Here is a 14,323-nt window from a genome sequence, read left to right as displayed (position 1 = left end):
GGAGGATAACTTGGTTGAAAAGAAGTTTGGACACTCGGAACTACCGAGGTAGAAAATAACCAAATTGGTAGACCAATGGTCAATCCAGGAAGGGACAATGTCGCCATATAGGTAGCACCAGTATTTCCAAAAGAAGGAAAAGGACTAGGAATCCCATCAGAGTGGTTTCCTTGACTGGTAGACTCAGGAAATGTTTCCATTGATGTCAACCTAAGATATACTAAGGAGTATTTCCATAGGAAGGATGTTGTTCCATGGTCAATTGATTTTAGAATTTGAAACAAAATTTTGCCTTTTCATGTTTTAAGAGTCGAGAAAAGGATGAAAAGGTGACTCTAGTTGCTTTCATTGGTTTAGCAAGCTTGAAAGGATAAGTACTCGATGATATTTTCAAGTTTAAGGAGTCAGAAAAGATCAAAATGACTACTCGGGGTACTCTAAGAAAAAGGGATTATCAAATAACCGTGAACTGCAATATACACCTTAACAACTAAATTTACTAAGGACTTGATGTACGTGTAGGAAATCTCCCCGAATGTTGTTTTCGGTGTATCACGTTTACAGGGTGGCAGACTTGGCTTCTTATGGATAAAGGTTTGCAACCTATGAGGGTATGCCTTTATATACTCAATGGTACGGGAAGCACAATTCTATGCTAGCGTTGTCTAATGCAAGAGCATTGTGAACGACAGCTGCTGAGTTTTATAGACATCGGAACAAATCTCTAGCCTAGACCACCAAATATGAGCATTAATGTTTCAAATGCTCCTTAGATTAATTGATAGATTTTAAAGTTGATCTTGAAATTATGTTTCGGTTTAAAGGCCTTAACGATGTCACCTGTTCCTAAAATGCAACTAAATGGTGAAAATGGAATCCTTTCATTTGATGAAGGCTACCCAACCAAGGGAATAAATTTCAACCAATAATGCATCAAACAAAATGCATCATGAAAAATTCCTTCCACTAACCTTCACTTTCATCTTCCAAATGCAATGCCAAAAGTAAAAATGGTTTTCCTTTCACTTTGATGTAATCAATGCAAGCTAATGCAAGAGAGAAAAAGAAAATGCAAACAATTCAATAAACATGAAAATATCTTTCACTTTATGATTTTGAATGAAAACAATGTTTTGAAAATAATCAAATGACAACTACTTCCACTCTTTCTTTCCAAAACATAAAGTTGAAGACAAACACTTTCTTTCATTTCAACCAAAAAAAAAATTTGCAATCTATTGCTTGATAATGGAAATAAAGTAATTTTTCAAAGCAGAAACATGATCCGACACTAATGAAAACAAATTTACACCAAAGAACCAAAAGTAACTTTCCAAAGATGTCCAGATGCAAAAAGACTCTTTGAATGAGGGTAATTGATCTCTGAAGAGAAGACCAATTAGTGAATGAAGGATGACCTAGAAATCCTAGAAAGAAAATCAAGCTCCAAACACACTTAAACAAAATCAAGAGACAATGTAGTGAGACAAAGATGTCATAGACAATGACACTATAATCACACTGACAAACCACTGCTAGAAGGCAAAATACTATAATCAAGAAGAAAAAGCCTAATTTTCTTTAACCTCTGGGATCATCTCACCTGTCATAGACAAAACAACGATAATCACGACTGTAATCAAAACATCCGCGATGTCATCGCAACTGTCAGGGAAAAACCGTGATGGTTGAGAAAGATAAAGAAAAAACAAAAAAAATTCAAGAGTAGAAAAAAACTAAGAACCTTCAAGCAATTACCAGTAAGAAAAAATAGTTACAGACAAGAAACAAGTCTAAAAATGGACCATTGGTCAAGCTCATCACAAATTCAAGGTGAAGGATTGAATATAAAGGATCATATCTCCCCAGTGGAGTCACCATTTCGTTGTCTAGGTAAATCCTATCTGTAAGCAAAGACAATCCATCTAGCCCAATGAGTGGGACAACAACCTATGTGACAATCTACTGGACACTTTCCTAAGTTACAAGTGAAATGAGAGACGAAGAAAATGGCCTACCTCATTCTAATGCTATCACGTTGTCCTTTGTTGAAGACCTTGAATCATTTGTGTCACTAGCTCATTCCTACTTCTCACAACATCTATGAACATGCACAAGAGATCAAGACACAACAATGCATGAAAATGCAAATAGGATATTCAAAATCAACCTACTTAATTGATCAAACAAAGTTAAGATAAATGATACATAAACATACACATTTGTGGAAAATGAACTAGCAGTTGCATATTAATAGAATAAAGGAGGAAGCATCCAACAAAGCCTTGATGTCAATAGGCTCTCCTTGAATGAATATCCAAGTCCAAGCTAATCTCTCCAAGCACTCATCCAAGCCAAATGAGTAGCATATAGGCACAATCTTAGCATAAGGGTGCAAATAGACAAAGACCAACCATTTGGGAATGGGAGAGGATGAATATATAGGAAATGAAAGGGAGTTAGGATCTCTCCAAATATAGGAGTAGGCCCTCATATCAAGGAGGTAGGTCATAGGGATAAGACCAAGAGGCCAATTTTGGAGAATTTGACCTCATCTATGCCGAACAACCTTCAACTCACCGCTCTGGAAGCTTCTAGATCACGAAGCTTCTCATCCTCTTTGAGAATATTTCCTTTTTGTGATCATCATAGGTACACAAGCAAATAGAGTGATGCCACCATGGGTTGAGTATAATGCAATAGGTGACCATCGCGGTTTTCAGTCTCATAAGAGTGATGATGCTCAAATTAGGGTTTAAGAGCTATTTCCTTCAAAGGAAGCTCAAGGCATTTTCCAATCAATGTCTTAAGGAGGATCTGAGATGCATATATGAATGAGTACACTGCATGATGGTCATGTTTCAGGCACTTCGGGGTACATCATGGGGAAGTTCAGGAGGTGTGACAAAATACTGTGTAACACTTGGTGCATTATTTCAGAAAATAATGGTTACATTTGAGCCTTGATTGATAACTTAAGTGAGAAACCCCACATATCCTTGATTTTTAGTAGACTTTTAATTGTATCATTCTAAACACACTAGTATATTGATTTTACTTTGACATGTAATGAAAAGTATATAAAATAATGTAACTTGTATTACACTAGCTTGGGGGTCAACCTATGGACCCATGTAGCACAACTCGCTACAAAAGTTAGCTATTTGTACCCAATGGCATGAATAAGAGGCAACCAAGTGAGATTTTGGATCTATTTCTCTATATCAAACTAGTGGAATTATTATTTGTGTTATTGTGTCTTGTATCTTGGTTTAAGTGCACTAGTGAGTGCATAATAACTAATGTATTGGGTTATCTATTGTGTTGTTTTTATTTAGATCACATATGTGAAATTAAAAGTTTCCACATTATCATTCACATCTACCCTCCAAAAAGGACAAAAAGTGCTAAAACACATAACTTCTAACAACTTTATGCTTTTGGCATCATAATTTTTTAAGTCGTAGTGTTTTCAGAAAAATATATCAATGGGCTAATGGAATTTCAGTTTTAGCATACACACAAACAATTAGGTTCAATCTTTCAGTAGATGTGCTTAAATTAAATTCTTACTATGATAACGTGTAGACATTTTGAGATACCCCAAAATTAAGTATCAACAATATGTTATAAACTTCAAATGCTAAAGTTATGATCATTCCAAGTTACAGGTAAAGAACCTTAGCGATTTCTAAAATTTCTATGTTTAGAATCAGTTGCCCCTAAGGCATTGACATGATATGAAAACCACTATCCCTTCATATTTAAACATTATTAATAATACATAGAATTATCCAACAACCCTCTCTACGAGTATAGATCTCACCCATAAAGTAGGTTTCTTGTAACAAAATCATGGGTAGTTTCGTTATGAGGAAAAAATTCATCAATGTATGAAAAAATCGATAAGGTTACCTCATAAATGCAACATTCTCCTTTTATGCTTAAATATGTAAGTCACCATTCTCTAATGTCTGAAATTTAAGACATACAAGAGGTTGCAAAGTTGCAATGGAAGACAATTTCCTTCTATTGGAGAAATTCAACCACAAATGTCCCAAAACAATGAAATATTGCCTCTAGACAATAATGTCTCACTTCTCCTCAAGATTATTCTACTATTTAATACAATATTACTTCAATTCAACCTAAATATTAGAAAAGGATGCAAATATATATGGAAATGATCAATGATAATGAGGCAATGAACAAATCGGGAGAGATTCTCAATTCTTTATACCATTTTTGTGTTAGAATCATGCGACCTTCTCTATGCGTGGTTACTAATTATTCATTATTTCATCTAGTTGGTATAGTATGGGGCATGATCATAATATGCCTAGCATGCCCCCTAATTTAGGTTGAATACCTTATTTCATGTCTAAGTGAAATTGCCATTTGAAATAGAGGTGCTTAAATTTTTGCCTAACTTTCTTCTTCTCACCATCAATTTTATATATTATCCTAGATGCCTAAGTACAACAATAAGAACCTATACATAAAATTAATTTCCATTTATTTTTCTCTTTGACATCAAAACTATTTAGTTATCATGACACAACCAAGGGTGGATTTATTGTAGGTGGTTTATAGTGGCACACATTATTAGCACGTGGTCATCTATTTAAGTGGTTTCTTGTCTCCATTTTAGCGTGTGTGGCTTATTGTATCCATTGTAAAGTGCATTGAATGGCCGTATTGGCCAAGGATAATAGATATATCTATTGGAAGTCATTTTTTCTTGATTAAAGGGTTTCCAACATAAATCTTGGGTTTTATGTGTGCTTGTTATTTTTTCTATTTTCTCTTGTGGATTTAACAGGGTATTAAGCCCAAGTAGTCCTAGACTCTCTCACAAGAATTGTCTGAGAACGGGAGACATGGAGAAAATGTATAGAATTCATTAGGTTGAAATTTAATGAAAAAAGCATGACAATTTTAATGAAAATTTGCAGTTGTTGTTGTCGTGAGGTCCATCCTACATACTGAAAATGAGAAAGTATTTTCTGGAGAACTTCCCACACAACAGTGATGAAATTCCAATGATTGAAGAAAGAATTAGCAAAAGCACATGGAGGACAGGTGGAATGACATGAAAATATTGCATGCAAAGACCTTGATTCAAGGATTCATCTATTAAGGTTAAGATTTGACTTTATGATACAGGTAAGGGGGGCTATTATAAAAATACCATATTCTTAGATAAACTTGAACATGGGATTCTTAGGTTAACCTTACTTCAATCAAGGGTCAGTTTATTGTAGTGGTTTATGGTGGCACGTGATATTCATGTGAAGGGGGCCTATTTAACTGGCTTGTTGTCTCCATTGTAAAGAGCCTCAAGTGACTAGTTTTCACTAGATTGGCCAAGGGTAATGAATATATCTTTGTGTGGTTTTCCCCACTATGGGTTTCCACTTTAGATCGGGTCTTTGATATATGGCCCATGGGTGCATGCTTGTGTTTATCTCTCTCTTGTAGATGTAAAATTCAATAAAAACTAGAGATGTAATAGTAGCCATCATCCTAATGAGTGTATTGAACCTAATGTTGAGATTTGTGTATATGTTCCTATAACAGTGTGGATACGCTTGTGCCAATGTGAAAGAAAACATTTTACTATGCCATGCATGTAAGTTTTCCAAAACAAAGAAAACATATCATAGTTATAAAATACATACAAGAAAATAGAATAAAGTAACTATTAAATTTTAGTGCGTTGAAAAAAAATATAATCTTCACCAACAATTGTCATTTTAAATGGTGTCTATTTAGTAAGAAGTTCCATAATGTTAAGAAATTTTTTACGGGTTCATCTCTTGGAGAGATAATTTGATTACATCAAATATCAAGACATTCCAAGACATTTGAACACATTAAATGATGCATTGGCTAATTATGTGTTAAATCAAAATTTGTAACATCTGTAAGAAAGAAAAACAATATTCATACACATATTGCATAAGGTAAACTGAGATAAAAGTAGTAGTTTCCATTAATCAAAATGTCTTTAAAAAGTACGGCTTTACAAAATGTCATCCAAGACATGAGGCCCAATGGAATTTATTATCTGAACATGTTGATTTATCAAAAAACAAAATCTAGCCCTATGACTAGCAGCTAAGCATGGTGATCTTGGTCGCAGACAATGGTGCAAGCTACTTGGCGTAGCAAGTGACTAATCGGCCCAAGAACTCCCACAGTATGCCTTGGTAATGGAGAGGCAAATCATCAATCCTAATATATGGGATAGCTAGAGTCAATCTCTCTAGGTTGTGCTCGAGCTCAGTTAAGGCCTCTGTTGCATCGAGGTTCTGTATCGCGAAAGCTGCTCATCGCGTCATTCAAATCAACATAGTACTGTTGGTTTGAATGGGCCCACATCTACATGATTATTTTGGGTAATTGGTTTTGGATGCCAAAAAATAAAAAATAAAAAAACGAAAAACAACCAAAATGTGAATTTTTTACCTATGACACCCCACTACATTCTAGCAGGGAGTGGGATATCTAGATCACCAGTGTAGTCCATGTCTTCATATAGAAATTCTTTGATCATGATGATCTGACATTCCAACCACCCAAAGAAGTTGGGAATGTATCTCACAGTTGGGCCATCACCACCTCTATGGTGTGCCATTAATGTAACCCACTTTAGAATACGAGGTTCTTGCAGTCCTCCTGCATCCATGGATACCGGTGGGGAAAGAAGGGGAATCCTGTCTAGAGAAAAGGAGATCACAATGGAACCATACCCAAATTTATTGAGTTTGCATGTCTTTACTCTAGTCAGTCGCCCTTTGAGATTGGAAAAAACCCCTTCACACCAATTGAATATGGTAAGTTGCAAACACTCCTTAGATATCTACATTTGAGCCTTGGTCAGTAAATGAAGCATTGCATTTCCACGCAATTGTGAAATAGTGAAAGAAATGATTCTCAAAGGAATCCTCTCAATGGTTTTGATGTCAACTCGTTATTCTTTGAGCTCATCCCATGGAAAACAATGGTGTTGTAGGTAAGATGCAACCATTTCTCCACCTCGTCTGTGCCTATGGTGAGTCTATGGTCTCCAATCTGAAAGCACTCTTCCCAAACATTCCATGTTGTCACCATCCATGCTAGCAAATCTTGCTGAGCCTTCATGCCCAGGATCACGAAAAAATTGTATAGGCCACAAACTCTCAAGGCATGTAGTGTTTTTGGGTTATTCAAATTTGCTACATCTTGTTCTTCATGTTCTCTCTCCCTCCACTCCATTTTTGTAGATAAAAATCCTACAAATAAACATGGAGGATCACTAGAAAACATTGTGATAATTTTTACAAATAAATTTTGGTGTTTTATCATGTTTTATCAAAGCCCTCGATGTTGTGTGTGGGTCCCTTTTAAGGACAGAGCGGATTTACGCAGTTCTGGCATCCAAAACCAATTTTCTATGTAACAAATAGGGTCGTCGTGCGCGACCGTGATGAGGAGTGACTACACACACCAAGGGTGATTTTTAAATTAATAAAACCCACCAAAAATGCTAAATTCATAGTGAAAAGAAAAATGAAATCAATCAAAATGAAGATAACAGAAATATCTCTTATCTGGAGAAAGCGGTTCGTGATTTGGTCCATCGGTTTGGTTAGAATCCACCTAAGTTTTTGGTGAAAAATGCACTCAATCACTCTCAAATGGTAAAAACACAAATGGTAAAAGATTTTTTACTTTTTGGACGTTTATAAGCTTTTTAGGCCCATTAAAATACTATTTTTTGCCTTTAACGTCTCAAAATCCAAATTTTTATTGTTTTTACTATGTTTTTGAGCAGTTATGATAATTGTTGAGTTGAAATGCGTAGAACACGGGTTTAATTACAAAAATGAATCATTTTGGTGATGAGTACATTTTTATCACTTTTTTGAACTCGTTAAAACTTAAAAAAAATCAAAACACAGGAGTTCTCTTAAGCCCTTTTCAAACTCCCTAAACATGAAAAGATCGCCAAGTATTTGACTATTCAAACTTGTAAAAGTAACTGAATAGTCATCTATTCAGTATAAGTTTACCCTTTTTACAAACTGAACTAGACTATTTACAAAAAAGGTATATGTTGACTAATCATGGTCAATAGAGTTCTCTCCTACATTATTTTACCCTTTTCTTGGCTTGAGAGACTAAATTTACAAAAAAGGACATTTGAGAGTCTACTCATGTTTTTCTCTTGGATCCTTAAAATTGAAAAACACAAAGCTTTACTTTTTTTGGGCTTGTTTAAACTTTACATTGAAACAACTAAATGGTTTTTCTTTTCATGCATTTTAAAACTATTTAAACATGAAAATGACATCGAGTTACCCCTTTGATGGACTCGTTAAACATAAAGAGTGTAGGAATTATCCATCATGACGAGACCAAACCACTCCTTCCTAGGATTTGTTAAAAATACTTTGAAGGACTCATTCGAAAGATGAGCTTACAGGACTAGCATATGTTATCCTCCTCAATCTTGCACAAATATAAAAAGGTACTTGCTAGTAATGGTGGGGGGGAATTGGGAATGAACATTTGTTTTTATATTGTAAAAGGCATTATGTCACTCTTGAACATGACACTCCATCACCTTTGTGTCCGAGTTGGGAAATCCATTTGTCTCTTAAGACCATACATCATTGAAATTCTTCAAACTCGTTTTTGGTCCCATTTTTGAGTCAAAAGCTACCAAGTCAGAATGTCATGTCATCGATATGTTCAAGAGAATTCCAACCTCAGTCAAAATTACCTTGTAATTTGTAGCCCCCAATCGCGCCAGACATCCCTAAGCAAGTTTTGGATTACTCTAAACTGATGTTCTTCAAAAGTTTACATGAGATTTTTGTTGTAGGCATTCCTGTGATGGGTCATTTCCTATCGACTTCGGCTCATTATCTAGGAAGTTGATCTAGAAACCTTCTTCGGTACCTTGGAGCCCGCATGCCTTAATGGCAGGTTTCTCACTTTCGACGACAAGTTCTCATCATTAACCTTCTATCGGATGATTCTATGAGTGTTTGAATTCAGAACACATTTTCACAATTCATAGATTTTACTGGGAGTACCTTGAGAACCATTGTCATTATTGGTGGTTTCTCTCGTACTTGTTAACAATTCACATAATGACTAGTAATCAAGTGGTTTTTACCATGTTCGAATTCGAGACATTCACTCACATGGTTAGATTCATACTGTGTATTGAGAGATGGAGATCAAGAACCTAGATCAAGTTTCATTCATGTAGGTTGCGTGGAGTTATCAAATATTCATGATTGTAAACATAGATCCATTAATGGTTGCTTCCATATTGTGTCTTTTGTTGACATGGCTATTTCCTTGATATATTTATGCTTTGAGTATGGGAATGCCTACCTTAGTGATGATTTATATTTCTTTTTAACATTTGATTGATTGTTTCGGGTCTCCAACCATGTTCTCTAATTTGAACCTTCGCATGATGAAGTGATTTAGTCCTCAAACACCTTTTTTGACTTTGCACTTTAGGGGGAAATCGGTTACATGTCATTTTGGCACATTAGGCAAATGACTATTAGTTTGGATCTCTAGCTATCCATCAAAGTGCTACAAATCATTCCCCTTCAAGGCTAGAACCTAAAAAATCCCAAAGAGAATGAAATTTATGGATTAGAAGGCCCAAGAACCTATTTTTAATTCCTTGCATAGTTCCCTAACCAGTTTTTGTGCATACACATACTTGACCATTAAATTCAGCACAAAAGTGTGCTATGTCTTACACTATAGACTATGCACATGACTCAACGCAAGTAAAAAATAAAAAATGAAATCCTAGAAGCTTTATTAAGTGAATCTTTCCCAACTAAAATATTTGAATTGTTGCTTACTCAAGCCTGATCCCTCTCATCATGGAGTTAATTCTCTCTCTTTTTGGATCTCTTATCCCACCATTTGTGGATCTCATCCCTTAGGAAGAGGATCCAAAGCTTCCTCCTCTTGTCCTAGAAATCAAACATAGGCCTAAGAGTTGGGGTGGATCACTGAAGGTAGGGTTATGCTGCAGAAATACAGCTAGAAGGCTTTTCATCCAAGAAGAAGACTAGAGATCTTAGGAAGAGGATTGTGACATCAAGGCAATCAAGTTGTAAGCGTGTTCTCCTTTGAATTCAATATAAAGTAGTTGGTCTTTCCTAATCATGTCTACTTTAATATTATTTATGAGATTCCCTGATCATTCACATGGTTTATAACTGGTTATTGATTCAATTTATTATGTATGTTGAGTTAAAAACTTCATTTACCTTTGATTTTATATGCTATATGCTTTGATCTTTTTGTATGTTTCTATCTATGCAGCTCTGTTTTGAAGCATCATGGAGAAGCTCTGGAAAGCATTGGAAAGGCCTATAAAGCATTGAGGAGAAGTTGGTTGTGGAAAGCAATGAAAGGACTTCAAGAGATACTTCATTAAATCAGTAAGTGGTTCTTCACATATTACTTGTTTCAATCAGTCATAAGTTAAGGAAAGGTAGCAATTCTTTTCTTGTTTGTTACTAGGTTTTGTTTGAGATCTAGGGATATCCATCGTATCCACAAGAAGGATTAGTTTTCCTAACAAGTGTCTGCCACTATCACCATCTTTGTAGTGAATGCAGGTGATGCATGATCATCCGAAAAATTCTTTCTCCATGCTTTTACAATTCTCTTTTGGAATTCATCATAAGACAGGTTGTACAAGTCCATTATCAGATCATCATCAAGAGAAGCAACATCCCATTATTCACTCAGAGCTAACTCTTCCACTGGAGGTGGTGGATACTAAATGTTGACCTATGGTGCACTCGGCATCAAGTCAACGCCCTCATTCCATGACTCCAATTCCAACTCCATATCTGCAACTTCAATCAAGTATTCAATTTGTTGAGAAAGCTCCTGATCTTGCATATGTTCACCCTCCTCTGTTGCAGGTTGGGTTTGTTCTTTCTCTTCAACCTATATCGACATTGTTTATTTTAATATTGCACCTTTCCTTTCTTCTTCTTCCTGCTTTTGGTTCTCTTCCCCCATTCTCCTTTGTTGTGATTCTCTCTTCCTCCATTCTACTCTATGTAACCTTTGTTTCCTCTTTTGCCTCAATTGCTAAAGCTTCTTTCATAAAAACAAGATCCTCTTTCATCTTGTAGCTTCTTTCCTCCCATGGATTGTAAGCCAATGACATCTACACATGAGAAGGTTGGATACCTACATGCACTCCTGTGTAATCCCGATTGTTGAACACTAATGTAAACATGTCAGTCCTTTGTATCTTCTTTGAAGCTTCTTGATAAAAAAGCTTCCTTAACCTTGTGCCATGTTAGTGTTGACTCCCTTTCTATAAAATGTTGAGTGTCGGCATACATTGGCAAGTCTATTGGCATTTTCTCAACTGCTTCCCCAATACTTCTTTCAGTGGTCTCTTTTGAAGCAACTCCCTTGGGTGCCATGGTAATAATGACTGCTGGAGAGAAGTGCTCAAAAAATGTGGTACATGTGGGATAGAAAAGGCACTCATGTCAAGAAAACATTAGCTTTTGAAAATCTACCTCATGATCAAGTAGAAAATTGGGAAACTAGTAATAGGGATTGTGTAGTTTCCATGAAAAACTAAGGGGAATTGGCTATGAAAACTACTCATTGTGAAGTCCCATCAGCCAAGGGTGCTGCTTGAGGCTTGAGATTGTGCAATGTGCAATTCAGCCTGGGTAGAGACTGGGCATTACATATTCTTTGTTGCCAATGTGGTAGGCCGAGACCTGGAACTGCGCAGTGTGAAATTGGGTCAGCCTATATTGTGCACTGCGTAGTCTCAGAGGCCAAGCTCTCATATTAAGCCTTAGAATTGTGCAGTGCCCAGCTGAGCAAGGTAAACACTGGCCAAGGAAAATGCAGTTATGCCCCGTGGAAGTGTGGGAAAAGAGAAAATATGAGGGATGATGTGATTTTTCAAGAATATATGACTAAGTATATATGAATTAATGTGAATCAAGTGCATAAACTCGACAAAAAGAAGGAAAAACAAATATGTGAGGAGAGTCGCTAAAACGACGACCATTGGTGCAAAAACAAGAAACCTGATTCGACACTTGTGAAAGGAAAACGAAAACTTAGAACAACACTTATGCAAGCTAAAATAAGTTGAAACGCTAACAACCGTGAAGAGAAATAAGAAAATTAACATTCACACAAGTGAAATGATAAAAATTGACAGAAAAAGTGGCAAAAGACGATAAATGTGAAATTCACCCGGAAAAGCAAAGACAACTGCACTGAAGGTTCCTTGATTCCCTTGGGAATGCTAGGGCTCCAAGATTGGATGTGAAAATGATCTTTATAGGCATGGATTAAATATATTTGAGTGAATTAGGGTTTATGAAATGCATGCCTAAAATTAAGGAAAATGCGACGCTTGACAGAAGTTTATAAAAATAACGAGCGTGCCTCCTTTGTGATACTAATAATGGATGCCTATTTTTTAGAGATGCTTTTTTATTTTTATCTTATTAGTTTTTTCTTTATCGGGGAAACTTTCAATGCACACTACCCAAGAAGATTGTGCAATTCTGGGGTACTAGACAACTTTCCGGCTCAGTGCATTGCGAAGTTTCTGAGCTTAGTGAGTGATTGCGTAGTTTCTGGGTTGCCTTCCATGACTTCGTAGTTTCTGATCTCAAGGCTAACTGCCAGTATGAAATGTGCAATTCCAATCATCAAGGTTGCTTTTCCTTAAGGATTGTGCAGTTTTTGGAGGCAAGCCCAAAACTGTTGGAAGACCAAGTTGGGAGATTAGCTTGTGAGTTGGAAAGATAAAATAAGTGTGAAAACAAACAAACACAAGCACAGATTAAAAATTAAAGTCTCATTTAAAACAAGAATACTTGGGGACAACACAAGGTAATCTCTTGTGGATAGAAAGGAAGGCTCCATAATTGAAGCATAGGAAAACGTTTGAAGGGTGGTTGTAGTCGCTACAACACTGGCAACACATTGGTAGTGTCATTCAGGGAATTTTGAGATCTAAAATGGGCCTCCTAAGAAAAATGTACAACCAAAATAAAATTTATAAGAACCAATAGGATTCAAGATGATGATGTCAACCATGGGGGATGATTCACCATTTTTGGAGTAAAAAAGTAAAAAGCTTAAAAAATAATAAAATAATAAAACTACTTTTTCAACTCGTATTTTCAACTGATCTCCTTAAGGTTTTACTCAAATTTCGAGCGGGAGTACTCATTGGATAAAAAATTTAACTCCTCATCCAAGGAGTACCCATGGTGCATACTTTCGATGGACCCTACTACATGAAAAATGAGAAATACATGAAAAAACATGATTCTAATCATGTTTTTCATGTATTTCACGTATTAGGGTCCATCGAATAATGAAAAATGGGTGCTCCTTGCATGAGGAATCATTTTTCATACAAAGAGTGTTTTAGCTCGAAATTTGAGTAAACCCATAGGGAGATAAGTTGAAAATATGAGTTGAAAAAATAGTTTTTTCTTTTTTCCCTCTAAAATTTGATGATGTAATCTAATATGATTTTATTATTTCCACTATTATTTTATAATTTCCTTGGAGGCCCATTTTAGACCTCAAAACTCCCCTAATGTATACAAGATTTACGATTGCAGACAAAAGTATCCCCCTAGGTTTAGTGGCTAACCTAGAACAATAGAGAGATAAGGAACCCAATGCTTTCCCTAAAGTAAATAGATGTCAGAATGAAGCATATCTGGAATCCGTCGCAAGGTTCACTCCTTTAGCTTGAATGCTCCAATTTCAGCTCTCATTACCAAAATTAGTACTTGCATAGTTAGATAACACAAGCCAAAAAACTACGAGATCTATGCAGTATCCTCTAGATAATTTATTGAATAGATCAACATGGTATTGAAATACATGAAATAACAACATCACATATAAGAAAATAGAGAATTATCTGCATTAATATAAATGGAAGGAGTTACAACCATAAACAGGTGTTGATCTTGTATAAGGGATCCTCCAAGCTAAGTTTTCCTTTCCTTGTCACAATGTTCATCTCCAATCACCCTAAATGCATGAAATTAAACCTCTCACAACAATAGCATAAGGGTAGAATCACTCTCCAAAAGCCAACCCCTTTCATCTCGAAGACTGTAAATATATAGAGGAGTGGGGTAAGTTGGGAGTTCTTAGCTAATTACCAATCTAAGGTTTTAGATCCACCTTTGATGGGATCAAAGGATAAGGGATGGAAAATATAAAGTAGGGTAGGATAGGTTTGATCTGAATGTTTTGTCGT

The sequence above is a fragment of the Pinus tabuliformis genome, chromosome 8 (assembly GCF_031772625.1).
Source record: "Pinus tabuliformis cultivar Carrire ecotype Pingquan chromosome 8, CPIR1, whole genome shotgun sequence".
Taxonomy (NCBI): domain Eukaryota; kingdom Viridiplantae; phylum Streptophyta; class Pinopsida; order Pinales; family Pinaceae; genus Pinus; species Pinus tabuliformis.
The sequence above is the reverse complement of the archived record's forward strand: the minus strand, read 5'-3'. Positions refer to the sequence as shown.